We start from the raw sequence: 16,300 nt of genomic DNA, 5'->3' as shown, positions 1-16,300 counted from the left end.
ATCATCTGTTTTGATTGCTCTGTCGGATATTTTACTATAAATCCACCCCCTTCGTTTCTTTATAACTCACACCTTCTATTCTTTCTCCCCCAATTCATACTTTTTAGCATTCGCCAACATGCTTCATCCAGTTCTGATTCTTGATATACACCTAACTTTCATATATATCGTTCTTCTTTTTCATCTGCCACCGGAGGAATCTATTAACTTCTATTATACTCTTGGTTTTATAGTGTTTTTAGTTCTCCCGTGTCTTTATATTGCTATATGCATCGATATATACGGTTTGTAATTTCTGGTTTGTTGTTAGGTTTTGTATCTTCTCTTATATTTCGATGTCTCTACTTCTGTCCTTCTATAATCATTGACATCCACAGTTAATATTTTCTCCTATTTGCTGCGATTTATGCTCCAATTTCTATTTCGGAGCTTCATTCTTTTGTTTTTTCTTCTTGCCATTAAGCACCGCATGTAATGGTCTAAAATTCGTAGATATGAATTTCGGAACGAACATGGTTAATGTTATAAGAAAGAAATTGTAATGGCACGATCTTGATTTGTCAAATTACTAGAATACCTCGGAAAAGACAGAATCATCAAGAAAATATTTTCTTGATATGTTTATAGTTTAAGTCGAATACAAGAGTCGTGTAACATGGCATATGATGACATTATGATATGTGAATCATCACGTTCCATTTAGAAACTCAGCATGACTTACTGTAATATAATCACGTTGATCAAGTGTCATTATATTATACTAAATCATGCTTCAGTTCTTAACACTACTTCAAAAACCTTCATATTTTATACTTTGAAGGTTTCAGAATTTAGAAACTAAAATAGTTTCTTTTATGATGTAACACAGATAGCTCGAAGAGGTAAATGATTTCGTATAACAATAGTTATGAAGATATCTTCAGAAATATCGAAGATATTTTATAATGAAAGATTTGATGATATCTTAGAATTTCTAACATCGATGGATGATGATGAAGATTTGTCCATAAAGGTTTAGAGTCAGGAGTAAGGTATTCGCTAAAGACTTTCACATATAATGAATTATTTGGATTCTTTGAAGGTAGATTTAGTCGCTGTGATTTGTCCCCAGCCTCCTTCATGGTTTGCTCAAACCGTTTTCCAGTTCCAAACCTTCTCTTTTTCTGAGCTTTTCCAACACCTTATTCTTTATCATCAACCTCTCGACTGTTAAAGGCGTTTACAGTTTTTGCTGTTTCATCAGCATTTTTTCCAAAATTCGGAGAACTATTTCGCAGTTTAGGATGTTTTTCAGAAACTTCACATTTGAAGTATGTAAGTCTAGAAGATGGACGTTATATGTATATATATATATATATATATACATATATACATATATATATATATATACATATATATATACATATATATATATATAACTGTTGATGTAGACATGCTGCTAGATTTCAAAATACTGATTGCTGATTCTCGTTAACTGGTATGGTAATTCTCGTTACAAGGTGCGGATGAGTATATGATAGGGTTTCAATGAATATAATGATTTTTCTGAAAGTCAAAGATTAATGAAGTAGTTGGTAAGTTTACTGCTAATGTGATGGGATATAAATGGTTTCCCAGTAACATTGATGAAGGGGTAATCGTTATAATAAGGCTTATTCGAATGAACCATTGAAGTTGATTTGCCGGAGCTGTGACAAAACTGTCTACTTTGAAAAGGAATTGCAATGTTTATTTTTGGTAATAAATGCCAAAGGAGCTGACAGATATGGGTTAGTTTATGACTTTGGTTTCGAGAGTTTCTAGGTGTATCACTGTGGATAACATGTAGTTGGATCATCATCTTGATTGTTTCCTAATTGAGGGGTTTTAAGAATCATGAAGGGTTTGAACGCAGATTGTAATCGTCATATACATATGATGTTCTAGAATTTTGAACGTCATGAATATTTTCCTGGTTTTATGAATGGAAATGATGTTCTGTCACAGTTTTGAAGTCAGATTATAGCTTTGAAAGCTGTAGGGATCTAAGAGTGATGATATCGGTTATATCTCGACTTGGATTCTGATCTGTTAAAATCAAAATATGTAATTGGATCCGAGTGAGTATGGTTGTTTTGATTTCTATAAAAGAATGTATGTTTTTGTGAAAGTAATGGGTATAGTTGATGATTTATTGAATTAGAATCAAAGAATGTAACATATTAATTGTGAATTTATATATCTCTCGGGTATTACCTACCCGTTAAAAGTTTCACAAGTAATATTTTGTATAAGAGAATTTTATTACAGTCTTTATGAAAATATGTGTATACTTTCTTCAGATGTAATACAGATTTAATGAGTTAATATTAAATTAAACTCATTTGATTTTTGGCTGGAACTAGAAATGAATAATCTCTAAAACAATAGAGATTACATAATCTTCGCGGAATATTTCACTAATGTAATCAATACTTTATTATGTATTCTTATTGGCATTTTCTTAGTGACGGATGTTGATACTTGTGAATTCTTGTGAACTTCATAAGATATGAATGATGTTTTCTAGAAAGTTTCAAGTATATCGAAGTGTAAAATCAAACATGTAATTGAATAATATACTTGGTTTATTATGAAACAGAATTCATTGAGTTGAAACAGAGATCGTAGTTAACGATGGTTAAGTTGTTAAGGAAGGATGTACATTATAGCATATTAGTAATATGAATTTAACCGAGTAGTATCTTCCCTTATTTAATTCATCTATAATAGCTTAGTACGAAAAGATATATTTTGATCTCAAAATTCATACATATATAAAATATACATATAATTTCTTCAGGGGGAATAAGTTGATACTTCATAACTCGTTGATATAATGTATGCGTTGTTGGTTTGTGATGATGTCTGCGGTGATTATAGATCCGGTGGAGCTTGTAACATTGTAGGTGCTGCTGATGCTGACGATGTTGAAGGTACTGAAGGTGCTGGTGATGCTGACAGTACTGTTGATGCTGCTGGTAAAATAGGTCTAGCTTGTAAATCGTGCACCATTTCGGTCATGGTTTCATTTCATCATTTTTATTCACTTTCTCATCCGGTTTACAATTTGAACTAGAATAAATAATCTCTAAAACTTTTTAGAAACTACATATTCTCTGCAGAATCTTTCTTTGATGAAGTTATGAATCAATATTTCATCATTTGTTGTTGTTGGTATTCCTTGGTATCTATGGTGTGTATGACGTTGATGCTCGAGGTATAGATTGTGATGTTGAGGTGTGGGATGCGGATATTGTTGGTGGTGGTAACGGTACTGTTGGTGTTGATGATGGTGGTACTGTTGGTGCCGGTGATGCTGCTAGTGCTTGTAACCTTTGCACCATATTCTCCAAAGCCAATACTCGAGCGTGAAGCTCGTTGACTTCTTCTATTACACCGGGATGATTGGTGGTTCGGACGAGCGGGTGAATAAGATCTAGAATTTGAGATAGTATATAATCGTGCCGAAATGCTCTGGAAATAAGGGAGAAAATGGTGTTTCGAAAAGGTTCGTCGGTAAGTGCTTCAGGTTCTTCGCCAAGAGGGAAATGTGGTGGATGGAAGGGATCACCTTCTTCTTGTCTCCAATGATTAAGTCGACTGCAAACCCATCCCCAATTCATCCAGAATAGATGATGGTTGATTGGTTGATCCATTTCGGTCACACTGCTTTCGAAGCATGAGTGAAACCCCATATCGAAATTCGAGGAACTTGAACTAGTTGAGGGGTTCATCTCGTACGATTGAATAAAGGATTTTTTGATATGAAATGATTTCCGGCAATCGGATGGTATTCTAATTACATAGAATATCTATATATATATAGAACAAAAGATTTCGTAGATTACGGAGGAATTTACGGAATATGTCAGGCAAAGTTTACAGTAACAGATACGCTAAGATTGAAATGTCCCGTTCTTATTGATTAAAAACGTTCCATATTAATTGATTTCGTTGCGAGGTTTTGACCTCTATATGAGGCGTTTTTCAAAGACTGCATTCATTTTAAAACAAACCATAACCTTTATTTCATCAATAAAGGTTTAAAAAGCTTTACGTAGATTATCAAATAATGATAATCTAAAATATCCTGTTTACACACGACCATTACATAATGGTTTACAATACAAATATGTTACAACAAAATAAGTTTCTTGAATGCAGTTTTTACACAATATCATACAAGCATGTACTCCAAATCTCGTCCTTATTTAAGTATGCGACAGCGGAAGCTCTTAATAATCACCTGAGAATAAACATGCTTAAAAAGTCAACAAAAATGTTGGTGAGTTATAGGTTTAACCTATATATATCAAATCATAATAATAGACCACAAGATTTCATATTTCAATACACATCCCATACATAGAGATAAAAATCATTCATATGGTGAACACCTGGTAACCGACATTAACAAGATGCATATATAAGAATATCCCCATCATTCCGGGACACCCTTCGGATATGATATAAATTTTTAAGTACTAAAGCATCCGGTACTTTGGATGGGGTTTGTTAGGCCCAATAGATCGATCTTTAGGATTCGCGTCAATTAGGGTGTCTGTTCCCTAATTCTTAGATTACCAGACTTAATAAAAAGGGCATATTCGATTAGATAATTCAACCGTAGAATGTAGTTTCACGTACTTGTGTCTATTTTGTAAATCATTTATAAAACCTGCATGTATTCTAAACCTGCATTTATTCAACCTGCATGTGTCTATTTAGAATTAACTAAACTATGTTCTAGTGATTACAAGTTTAAACCTTCGAATAAGATAGCTTTATATGTATGAATCGAATGATGTTATGAACATCATTACTACCTTAAGTTTCTTGGATAAACCTACTGGAAAAGAAAAAAATGGATCTAGCTTCAACGGATCTTTGGATGGCTCGAAGTTCTTGAAGCAGAATCATGACACGAAAACAAGTTCAAGTAAGATCATCACTTGAAATAAGATTGTTATAGTTATAGAAATTTAACCAAAGTTTGAATATGATTATTACCTTGTATTAGAATGATAACCTACTGTAAGAAACAAAGATTTCTTGAGGTTGGATGATCACCTTACAAGATTGGAAGTGAGCTAGCAAACTTGAAAGTATTCTTGATTTTATGTAACTAGAACTTGTAGAATATATGAAGAACACTTAGAACTTGAAGATAGAACTTGAGAGAGATCAATTAGATGAAGAAAATTGAAGAATGAAAGTGTTTGTAGGTGTTTTTGGTCGTTGGTGTATGGATTAGATATAAAGGATATGTAATTTTGTTTTCATGTAAATAAGTCATGAATGATTACTCATATTTTTCTAATTTTATGAGATATTTCATGCTAGTTGCCAAATGATGGTTCCCACATGTGTTAGGTGACTCACATAGGCTGCTAAGAGCTGATCATTGGAGTGTATATACCAATAGTACATACATCTAAAAGCTGTGTATTGTACGAGTACGAATACGGGTGCATACGAGTAGAATTGTTGATGAAACTGAACGAGGATGTAATTGTAAGCATTTTTGTTAAGTAGAAGTATTTTGATAAGTGTATTGAAGTCTTTCAAAAGTGTATAAATACATATTTAAACACTACATGTATATACATTTTAACTGAGTCGTTAAGTCATCGTTAGTCGTTACATGTAAGTGTTGTTTTGAAACCTTTAGGTTAACGATCTTGTTAAATGTTGTTAACCTAATGTTTATAATATCAAATGAGATTTTAAATTATTATATTATCATGATATTATCATGTATGAATATCTCTTAATATGATATATATATACATTAAATGTCTTTACAACGATAATCGTTACATATATGTCTCGTTTAAAAATCATTAAGTTAGTAGTCTTGTTTTTACATATGTAGTTCATTGTTAATATACTTAATGATATGTTTACTTATCATAGTATCATGTTAACTATATATATATATCCATATATATGTCATCATATAGTTTTTACAAGTTTTAACGTTCGTGAATCACCGGTCAACTTGGGTGGTCAATTGTCTATATGAAACATATTTCAATTAATCAAGTCTTAACCAGTTTGATTACTTAATATGTTGGAAACATTTAATCATGTAAATATCAATCTCAATTAATATATATAAACATGGAAACGTTCGGGTCACTACAGTACCTACCCGTTAAATAAATTTCGTCCCGAAATTTTAAGATGTTGAAGGTGTTGACGAATCTTATGGAAATAGATGCGTGTATTTCTTCTTCATCTGATCTTCACGCTCCCAAGTGAACTCGGGTCCTCTACGAGCATTCCATCAAACCTTAACAATTGGTATCTTGGTTTGCTTAAGTCTTTTAACCTCACGATCCATTATTTCGACGGGTTCTTCGATGAATTGAAGTTTTTCGTTGATTTGGATTTCATCTAACGGAATAGTGAGATCTTCTTTAGCAAAATATTTCTTCAAATTCGAGACGTGGAAAGTGTTATGTACAGCCGCGAGTTGTTGAGGTAACTCAAGTCGGTAAGCTACTGGTCCGACACGATCAATAATCTTGAATGGTCCAATATACCTTGGATTTAATTTCTCTCGTTTACCAAATCGAACAACGCCTTTCCAAGGTGCAACTTTAAGCATGACCATCTCTCTAATTTCAAATTCTATATCTTTTCTTTTAATGTCAGCGTAGCTCTTTTGTCGACTTTGGGCGGTTTTCAACCGTTGTTAAATTTGGATGATCTTCTCGGTAGTTTCTTGTATAATCTCCGGACCCGTAATCTGTCTATCCCTCACTTCACTCCAACAAATCGGAGACCTGCACTTTCTACCATAAAGTGCTTTAAACGGCGCCATCTCAATGCTTGAATGGTAGCTGTTGTTGTAGGAAAATTCTGCTAACGGTAGATGTCGATCCCAACTATTTCCGAAATCAATAACACATGCTCGTAGCATGTCTTCAAGCGTTTGTATCGTCCTTTTGCTCTGCCCATCAGTTTGTGGATGATAGGCAGTACTCATGTCTAGACGAGTTCCTAATGCTTCCTGTAATGTCTGCCAGAATCTTGAAATAAATCTGCCATCCCTATCAGAGATAATAGAGATTGGTATTCCATGTCTGGAGACGACTTCCTTCAAATACAGTCGTGCTAACTTCTCCATCTTGTCATCTTCTATTATTGGCAGGAAGTGTGCTGATTTGGTGAGACGATCAACTATTACCCAAATAGTATCAAAACCACTTGCAGTCCTTGGCAATTTAGTGATGAAATCCATGGTAATGTTTTCCCATTTCCATTCCGGGATTTCGGGTTGTTGAAGTAGACCTGATGGTTTATGATGCTCAGCTTTGACCTTAGAACACGTCAAACATTCTCCTACATATTTAGCAACGTCGGCTTTCATACCCGACCACCAAAAATGTTTCTTGAGATCCTTGTACATCTTCCTCGTTCCAGGATGTATTGAGTATCTGGTTTTATGAGCTTCTCTAAGTACCATTTCTCTCATATCTCCAAATTTTTGTACCCAAATCCTTTCAGCCCTATACCGGGTTCCGTCTTCCCGAATATTAAGATGCTTCTCCAATCCTTTGGGTATTTCATCCTTTAAATTTCCCTCTTTTAAAATTCCTTGTTGCGCCTCCTTTATTTGAGTAGTAAGGTTATTATGAATCATTATATTCATAGATTTTACTCGAATGGGTTCTCTGTCCTTCCTGCTCAAGGCATTGGCTACCACATTTGCCTTCCCCGGGTGGTAACGAATCTCAAAGTCGTAATCATTCAATAATTCAATCCACCTACGCTGCCTCATATTCAGTTGTTTCTGATTAAATATGTGTTGAAGACTTTTATGGTCGGTATATATAATACTTTTGACCCCATATAAGTAGTGCCTCCAAGTCTTTAATGCAAAAACAACCGCGCCTAATTCCAAATCATGCGTCGTATAATTTTGTTCGTGAATCTTCAATTGTCTAGACGCATAAGCAATCACCTTCGTTTGTTGCATTAATACACAACTGAGACCTTTCTTTGATGCGTCACAATAAATCACAAAATCATCATTCCCTTCAGGCAATGACAATATAGGTTCCGTAGTTAGCTTTTTCTTCAATAACTGAAACGCTTTCTCTTGTTCATCATTCCATTCAAATTTCTTCCCTTTATGCGTTAATGCAGTCAAGGGTTTTGCTATTCTGGAAAAGTCTTGGATGAACCTTCTGTAGTAACCAGCTAGTCCTAAAAACTGGCGTATGTGTTTCGGAGTTTTCGGGGTTTCCCACTTTTCAACAGTTTCTATCTTTGCCGGATCCACCTTAATACCTTCTTTGTTCAATATGTGATCGAGGAATTGAACTTCTTCCAACCAAAATGCACACTTTGAAAACTTAGCGTACAATTCTTCCTTCCTCAATACTTCTAACACCTTTCTCAAATGTTCACCTTGTTCTTGGTCATTCTTTGAGTAAATAAGTATGTCATCAATGAAAACAATGACAAACTTGTCAAGGTATGGTCCACACACTCGGTTCATAAGGTCCATGAACACAACTGGTGCATTAGTTAAACCAAATGGCATGACCATAAACTCATAATGACCGTAACGTGTTCTGAAAGTAGTCTTTGGAATATCATCTTCTTTCACTCGCATTTGATGATACCCGGAACGTAAGTCAATCTTTGAATAAACAGACGAGCCTTGTAGTTGATCAAATAAGTCGTCGATTCTCAGTAGTGGGTAGCGGTTCTTGATGGTAAGTTTGTTCAACTCTCGGTAGTCGATACACAACCTGAATGTACCATCTTTCTTCTTGACAAACAAAACAGGAGCTCCCCACGGTGATGTGCTTGGTTGAATGAAACCACGCTCTAAAAGTTCTTGTAATTGGCTTTGCAGTTCTTTCATCTCGCTGGGTGCGAGTCTGTAAGGAGCACGAGTTATTGGTGCAGCTCCTGGTACAAGATCTATTTGAAATTCAACAGATCGATGTGGGGGTAATCCCGGTAATTCTTTCAGAAATACATCGGAAAATTCTTTTGCAATGGGAACATCATTGATGCTCTTTTCTTCAGTGTGTACTTTCTCGACGTGTGCTAGAACAGCATAGCAACCTTTTCTTATTAGTTTTTGTGCCTTCAAATTACTAATAAGATGTAGCTTCGTGTTGCCCTTTTCTCCGTACACCATTAAGGGTTTTTCCTTTTTCTCGTATAATGCGAATTGCATTTTTGTAACAAACAATCTCTGCTTTCACTTCTTTCAACCAGTCCATGCCGATTATCACATCAAAACTCCCTAACTCTACTGGTATCAAATCAATCTTAAATGTTTTGCTAACCAGTTTAATTTCTCGATTCCGACATATATTATCTGCTGAAATTAATTTACCATTTGCTAATTCAAGTAAAAATTTACTATCCAAAGGCGTCAATGGACAACTTAATTTAGCACAAAAATCTCTACTCATATAGCTTCTATCCGCATCCGAATCAAATAAAACGTAAGCAGATTTATTGTCAATAAGAAACGTACCCGTAACAAACTACATTTGGCCCGGTTTTCCACATTTATAACAAACTACATTGGCATAACTTGCTCCGACACTACTTGCTCCGCCATTACTCGTTCTGACACCATTTGTTCCTTTCGTTCTATTAACCCCTGGTCCGTAGACCTCACACTTCGCCGCGCTATGACCATTTCTTTTACACTTGTTGCAAAATTTGGTGCAGAACCCCGAGTGATACTTTTCACACCTTTGGCATAGCTGCTTCTGATTGTTGTTGTTGCGGTTATTATTGTTGTTGGGATGATTGTTGTAGTTGCTGTTGTTATTGTTGTTGTTGTTGTTGGGCCGTTTGTTGTAGTTGCGATTGATGTTGCGATTGTTGGGATAATTGTTGCGATTATTTTTGTAATTGCTGTTGTTGTTGTATTGGTGATTCTTATCACCGTTTTCCTCCCACTTTCTTTTGACTTGCTTCACATTGGCCTCTTCAGCTGTCTGTTCTTTAATTCTTTCTTCAATCTGGTTCACTAGTTTTTGAGCCATTCTACATGCCTGTTGTATGGAGGCGGGCTCGTGTGAACTTATATCTTCTTGGATTCTTTCCGGTAATCCTTTCACAAACGCGTCGATCTTCTCTTCCTCATCTTCGAATGCTCCCGGACACAAGAGGCACAATTCTGTGAATCGTCTTTCGTACGTGGTAATATCAAATCCTTGGGTTCGTAACCCTCTAAGTTCTGTCTTGAGCTTATTGACCTCGATTCTGGGACGGTACTTCTCGTTCATCAAGTGCTTGAATGCTGACCACGGTAGTGCGTACGCATCGTCTTGTCCCACTTGCTCTAGATAGGTATTCCACCATGTTAACGCAGAACCTGTGAAGGTATGAGTAGCGTACTTCCCTTTGTCCTCTTTAGTACACTTACTTATGGCAAACACCGATTCGACCTTCTCGGTCCACCGTTTCAATCCGATCTGTCCTTCGGTTCCATCAAATTCCAAAGGTTTGCAGGCAGTGAATTCTTTGTAGGTGCATCCTACACGATTTCCTGTACTGCTAGATCCAAGGTTATTGTTGGTATGTAGCGCAGCCTGTACTGCGGCTATGTTTGAAGCTAGAAAAGTACAAAATTCCTCTTCATTCATATTCACGGTGTGTCGAGTAGTCGGTGCCATTTCCTTCAAAATAGTCAAATGGAACAAGTTAATCATACAGAATATTAAGATTAGTTAATAGTATTTCGTAGCATAATATGAACTCATTTATAAAAGCTTTTTCTTCATATTAGCGTTTTATAAGTTTAAATTCGGGTAGTACCTACCCGTTAAGTTCATACTTAGTAGCTAATATACAATTCTACTACTACAATTCTATATAAAAAACTGATTATAATAATATTTCGCGTTCAAACTTTTACACAATATTTTACAAACTTACAATACCGCTTATTTTACATATAGCATGAAATATAGCACACAATAAATTTGATACAAGATGGTTGTGAAGATAATTCTAGCTAGTACACAAGTCGTTCAGCAAAGGCAATAAAGACACGTAATTCATACGTCCAGAAACAAGTCATGCATTCTGGTTTTACTAGGATTACTTCCCATCCTTGGTCTTGTGGAACATAATCGTTATGGCCGTTGATAAGCAGCGTGTTGTAACGTCATCAAAGGGACGAGGGTTACGTAATGTCCAACAGTCCCGTAATAATCTAAAAACCTCATTTCTTACCCCAATTAACGACTCCGTCACTTGTGAGAATGTTTTGTTTAATAGTTGTAGCCCGATGTTCTTGTTCTCACTTTGGTGAGAAGTGAACATTACTAATCCGTAAGCATAACATGCTTCTTTATGTTGCATGTTAGCCGCTTTTTCTAAATCACGAAGTTCAATATTCGGATATATTGAGTCAAAATAATTTCTTAACCCATTGCGTAAAATAGCATTTGGGTTCCCCGCAATATATGCGTCAAAGTAAACACATCGTAACTTATGGATTTCCCAATGTGATATCCCCCATCTTTCGAACGAAAGCCTTTTATAAACCAAGGCATTCTTGGAACGTTCTTCGAATGTCTTACAAACTGATCTCGCCTTAAATAGTTGTGCTGAGGAATTCTGACCAACTCTAGACAAGATTTCATCAATCATGTCTCCGGGTAGGTCTCTTAAAATATTGGGTTGTCTATCCATTTTGTGTTTTTATACTGTAAAATAGACAAGAGTTAGATTAATAAAAAAAAATACTTATTAATACAAGCAATTTTTTTACATATATCATAAAGCATAAGCATACTATATATTACACCACACGAATACAACTATCTTATTCTGACTCGCTCGTTTCTTCTTCTTCGTTTTTGGTTCGTTTTGCCAAGTTTCTAGGGATATATGATGTTCCCCTAATATGAGCTGTCGTTTTCCACATTGGTTTAGAAAAACCTGGTGGTTAAGAGGTTCCCGGGTCATTGTTACAACTTAAGGACTTTGAGGGTTGATGATACATATAAAGTTCGTCGGGGTTGGAATTAGATTTCTCTATTTTTATGCCCTTTCCCTTATTATTTTCTTTTGCCTTTTTAAATTCAGTTGGGGTAATTTCTATAACATCATCGGAATTCTCGTCGGAATCCGATTCATCGGAGAATTGGTAATCCTCCCAATATTTTGCTTCCTTGGCGGAAACACCATTGACCATAATTAACCTTGGTCGGTTGGTTGAGGATTTTCTTTTACTTAACCGTTTTATTATTTCCCCCACCGGTTCTATTTCTTCATCCGGTTCCGATTCTTCTTCCGGTTCCGATTCTTCTTCCGGTTCCGACTCTGCTTCCGGTTCCTCTTCGGGAACTTGTGAATCAGTCCATGAATCATTCCAATTTATATTTGACTCTTCATTATTATTAGGTGAGTCAATGGGACTTGTTCTAGAGGTAGACATCTATCATATAATATCAAATGCGTTAAGAGATTAATATATCACATAATATTCACATGTTAAAAATATATAGTTTCCAACAAAATTTGTTAAGCAATCATTTTTCAAGTAAACACGGTCGAAGTCCAGACTCACTAATGCATCCTAACAAACTCGATAAGAAACACTAATGCAAAATTCTGGTTCTCTAAGACCAACGCTCGGATACCAACTGAAATGTCCCGTTCTTATTGATTAAAAACGTTCCATATTAATTGATTTCGTTGCGAGGTTTTGACCTCTATATGAGACGTTTTTCAAAGACTGCATTCATTTTAAAACAAACCATAACCTTTATTTCATCAATAAAGGTTTAAAAAGCTTTACGTAGATTATCAAATAATGATAATCTAAAATATCATGTTTACACACGACCATTACATAATGGTTTACAATACAAATATGTTACAACAAAATAAGTTTCTTGAATGCAGTTTTTACACAATATCATACAAGCATGGACTCCAAATCTCGTCCTTATTTAAGTATGCGACAGCGGAAGCTCTTAATAATCACCTGAGAATAAACATGCTTAAAACGTCAACAAAAATGTTGGTGAGTTATAGGTTTAACCTATATATATCAAATCATAATAATAGACCACAAGATTTCATATTTCAATACACATCCCATACATAGAGATAAAAATCATTCATATGGTGAACACCTGGTAACCGACATTAACAAGATGCATATATAAGAATATCCCCATCATTCCGGGACACCCTTCGGATATGATATAAATTTCGAAGTACTAAAGCATCCGGTACTTTGGATGGGGTTTGTTAGGCCCAATAGATCTATCTTTAGGATTCGCGTCAATTAGGGTGTCTGTTCCCCAATTCTTAGATTACCAGACTTAATAAAAAGGGCATATTCGATTAGATAATTCAACCATAGAATGTAGTTTCACGTACTTGTGTCTATTTTGTAAATCATTTATAAAACCTGCATGTATTCTCATCCCAAAAATATTAGATTTTAAAAGTGGGACTATAACTCACTTTCACAGATTTTTACTTCGTTGGGAAGTAAGACTTGGCCACTGGTCGATTCACGAACCTATAACAAATAGGTACATATATATCAAAGTGTGTTCAAAATATATTTACAACACTATTAATTCATTTTGATGTTTTAAGTTTATTAAGTCAGCTGTCCTCGTTAGTAATCTACAACTAGTTGTCCACAGTTAGATGTACAGAAATAAATCGATATATATTATCTTGAATCAATCCACGACCCAGTGTATACACGTCTCAGGCTAGATCACAACTCAAAGTATATATATTTTTGGAATCAACCTCAACCATGTATATCTAACTCCAACATTACTGCATATAGAGTGTCTATGGTTGTTCAAAATAATATATATACATGGGTCGATAAGATATGTCAAAACATTTGCATACGTGTCTATGGTATCCCAAGATTACATAATATATTAGAATACATGTATAATACAATATAAGTTAGCTAGGATATGATTTGTATAGAATTGTTAATATTTGCCGTAGCTACAAAAATAAAAAAATATCCAATCTTGTTTTACCCATAACTTCTTCATTTTAAATCCGTTTTGAGTGAATCAAATTGCTATGGTTTCATATTAAACTCTATTTTATGAATCTAAATATAAAAATTATAGGTTTATAGTCGGAAATATAAGTTACAAGTCATTTTTGTAAGAGGTAGTCATTTCAGTCGAAAGAACGACGTCTTGATGACCATTTTGAAAAACATACTTCCACTTTGAGTTTAACCATGATTTTTGGATATAGTTTCATGTTCATAAGAAAACTCATTTTCCCAGAAGAACAACTTTTAAATCAAAGTTTATCATAGTTTTTAATTATCAAACCCAAAACAGCCCGCGGTGTTACTAAGACGGCGTATGTCCAGTTTTACGATGTTTTTCGTGTTTCCAGGTTTTAAATCATTAAGTTAGCATATCATATAGATATAGAACATGTGTTTAGTTGATTTTAAAAGTCAAGTTAGAAGGATTAACTTTTGTTTGCGAACAAGTTTAGAATTAACTAAACTATGTTCTAGTAATTTCAAGTTTAAAACTTCAAATAAGATAGCTTTATATGTATGAATCGAATGATGTTATGAACATCATTACTACCTCAAGTTTTGTGGATAAACCTACTGGAAAAGAGACAAATGGATCTAGCTTCGAATGTTCTTGGATGGCTTGAAAGTTCTTGAAGTAGAATCATGACACGAAAACAAGTTCAAGTAAGATTTCCACTAGAAATAAGATTGTTATAGTTATAGAAATTGAATCAAAGTTTGAATATGAGTATTACCTTATATTAGAAAGATATCTTACTGTAAATAAGAAAGATTTCTTGAGGTTGGATGATCACTCTACAAGATTGGAAGTAAGCTAGCAAACTTGGAAGTATTCTTGATTTTATGAAACTAGAACTTGTAGAATTTATGAAGAACACTTAGAACTTGAAGATAGAACTTGAGAGAGATCAATTAGATGAAGAAAAATTGAAGAATGAAAGTGTTTGTAGGTGTTTTGGGTCGTTGGTGTATGGATTAGATATAAAGGATGTGTAATTTTGTTTTCATGTAAATAAGTCATGAATGATTACTCATATTTTTGTAATTTTATGAGATATTTCATGCTAGTTGCCAAATGATGGTTTCCACATGTGTTAGGTGACTCACATAGGCTGCTAAGAGCTGATCATTGGAGTGTATATATTGTAGCGACCCGACCAAATCGTCATTGACGGCGCCGACTACTTAGGTCCCATTGCGTGGTCGTAAGTCTTTAAAATGACGTTTGACCAAAACATGTCGCCTTCATTTCTTAAATAAAGATTGTTCCCAAGTTTACAATAATTGTTCAACCAAAAGTTTCGTTACAAAGTTATAAGTACAAATGAAATCTAGGCGACACAGCTTTAAATAAAGTCAAAAGACGCTACATATATGCATGTATACTCGACATCCAAGCAAGTATCAAAAGTGTGAGCGGTAGCATGTATCACTAAGTATTCAAGACCTGAGAAAAACATAGAAAATCTGTCAACAAAAACGTTGGTGAAATCATAGGTTTAGTAAGTATAGTATTGAACCACAAGGTTCTTTATGAATTGCTTATCCAAAAATGTTCACATTCCAAAAATAATATTTGTATCACGAGCACCCAATTATCAAGGCTTAACTGAATCTTCCCTCTGAATTTTGAATTTAGTGTTAGAACTTACACTATACATTGTTGAAATTATATTTCATTCACTAACGGTAGCGAACCGTCTGAATGAGGGTTTGTTAAACCCGTATGGCCACACAACATAATTACTCGCTTACATTTACACTCTGCAAGTGGAACTAATGATAATTGGATTGAGGACTTTTGTTCAAACTCGCATGCATCTTTGTATGCGTATTTGTTCAAAGTGTAAAAGTATGAAAAGTATATAAGTATGAAATGTATGCGTTTCTCAGCCCACGATGTAAAGAATAAAAGTGATTGAAAAGTGAGACTATGATCTCACCTTGAGCGCAAGAGTAAAAGATACTTCACAACTAAACGTATGCAAGAACGAATGCTAGTCTTGACCTAAACAAATAGGTTGTATCAATAACGGTAAACACGGTTGGTCAAAGTTGTTCAATTAGTCCTATGGCTCGTTACGACTCGATTATATAGCATGTGAATCAAATTGTCAAGTTTCATGCAAGATTCAAGTAAAGAATCATGTTAGAAATATTGCATAATCATTTTGTTAAGTTTGACAAAAAGTCAAACTTGGGTCTGGTCAAAGTCAATGAAAAAGT

Source organism: Rutidosis leptorrhynchoides, chromosome 5, assembly GCF_046630445.1.
Source record: "Rutidosis leptorrhynchoides isolate AG116_Rl617_1_P2 chromosome 5, CSIRO_AGI_Rlap_v1, whole genome shotgun sequence".
Taxonomy (NCBI): domain Eukaryota; kingdom Viridiplantae; phylum Streptophyta; class Magnoliopsida; order Asterales; family Asteraceae; genus Rutidosis; species Rutidosis leptorrhynchoides.
The sequence above is the reverse complement of the archived record's forward strand: the minus strand, read 5'-3'. Positions refer to the sequence as shown.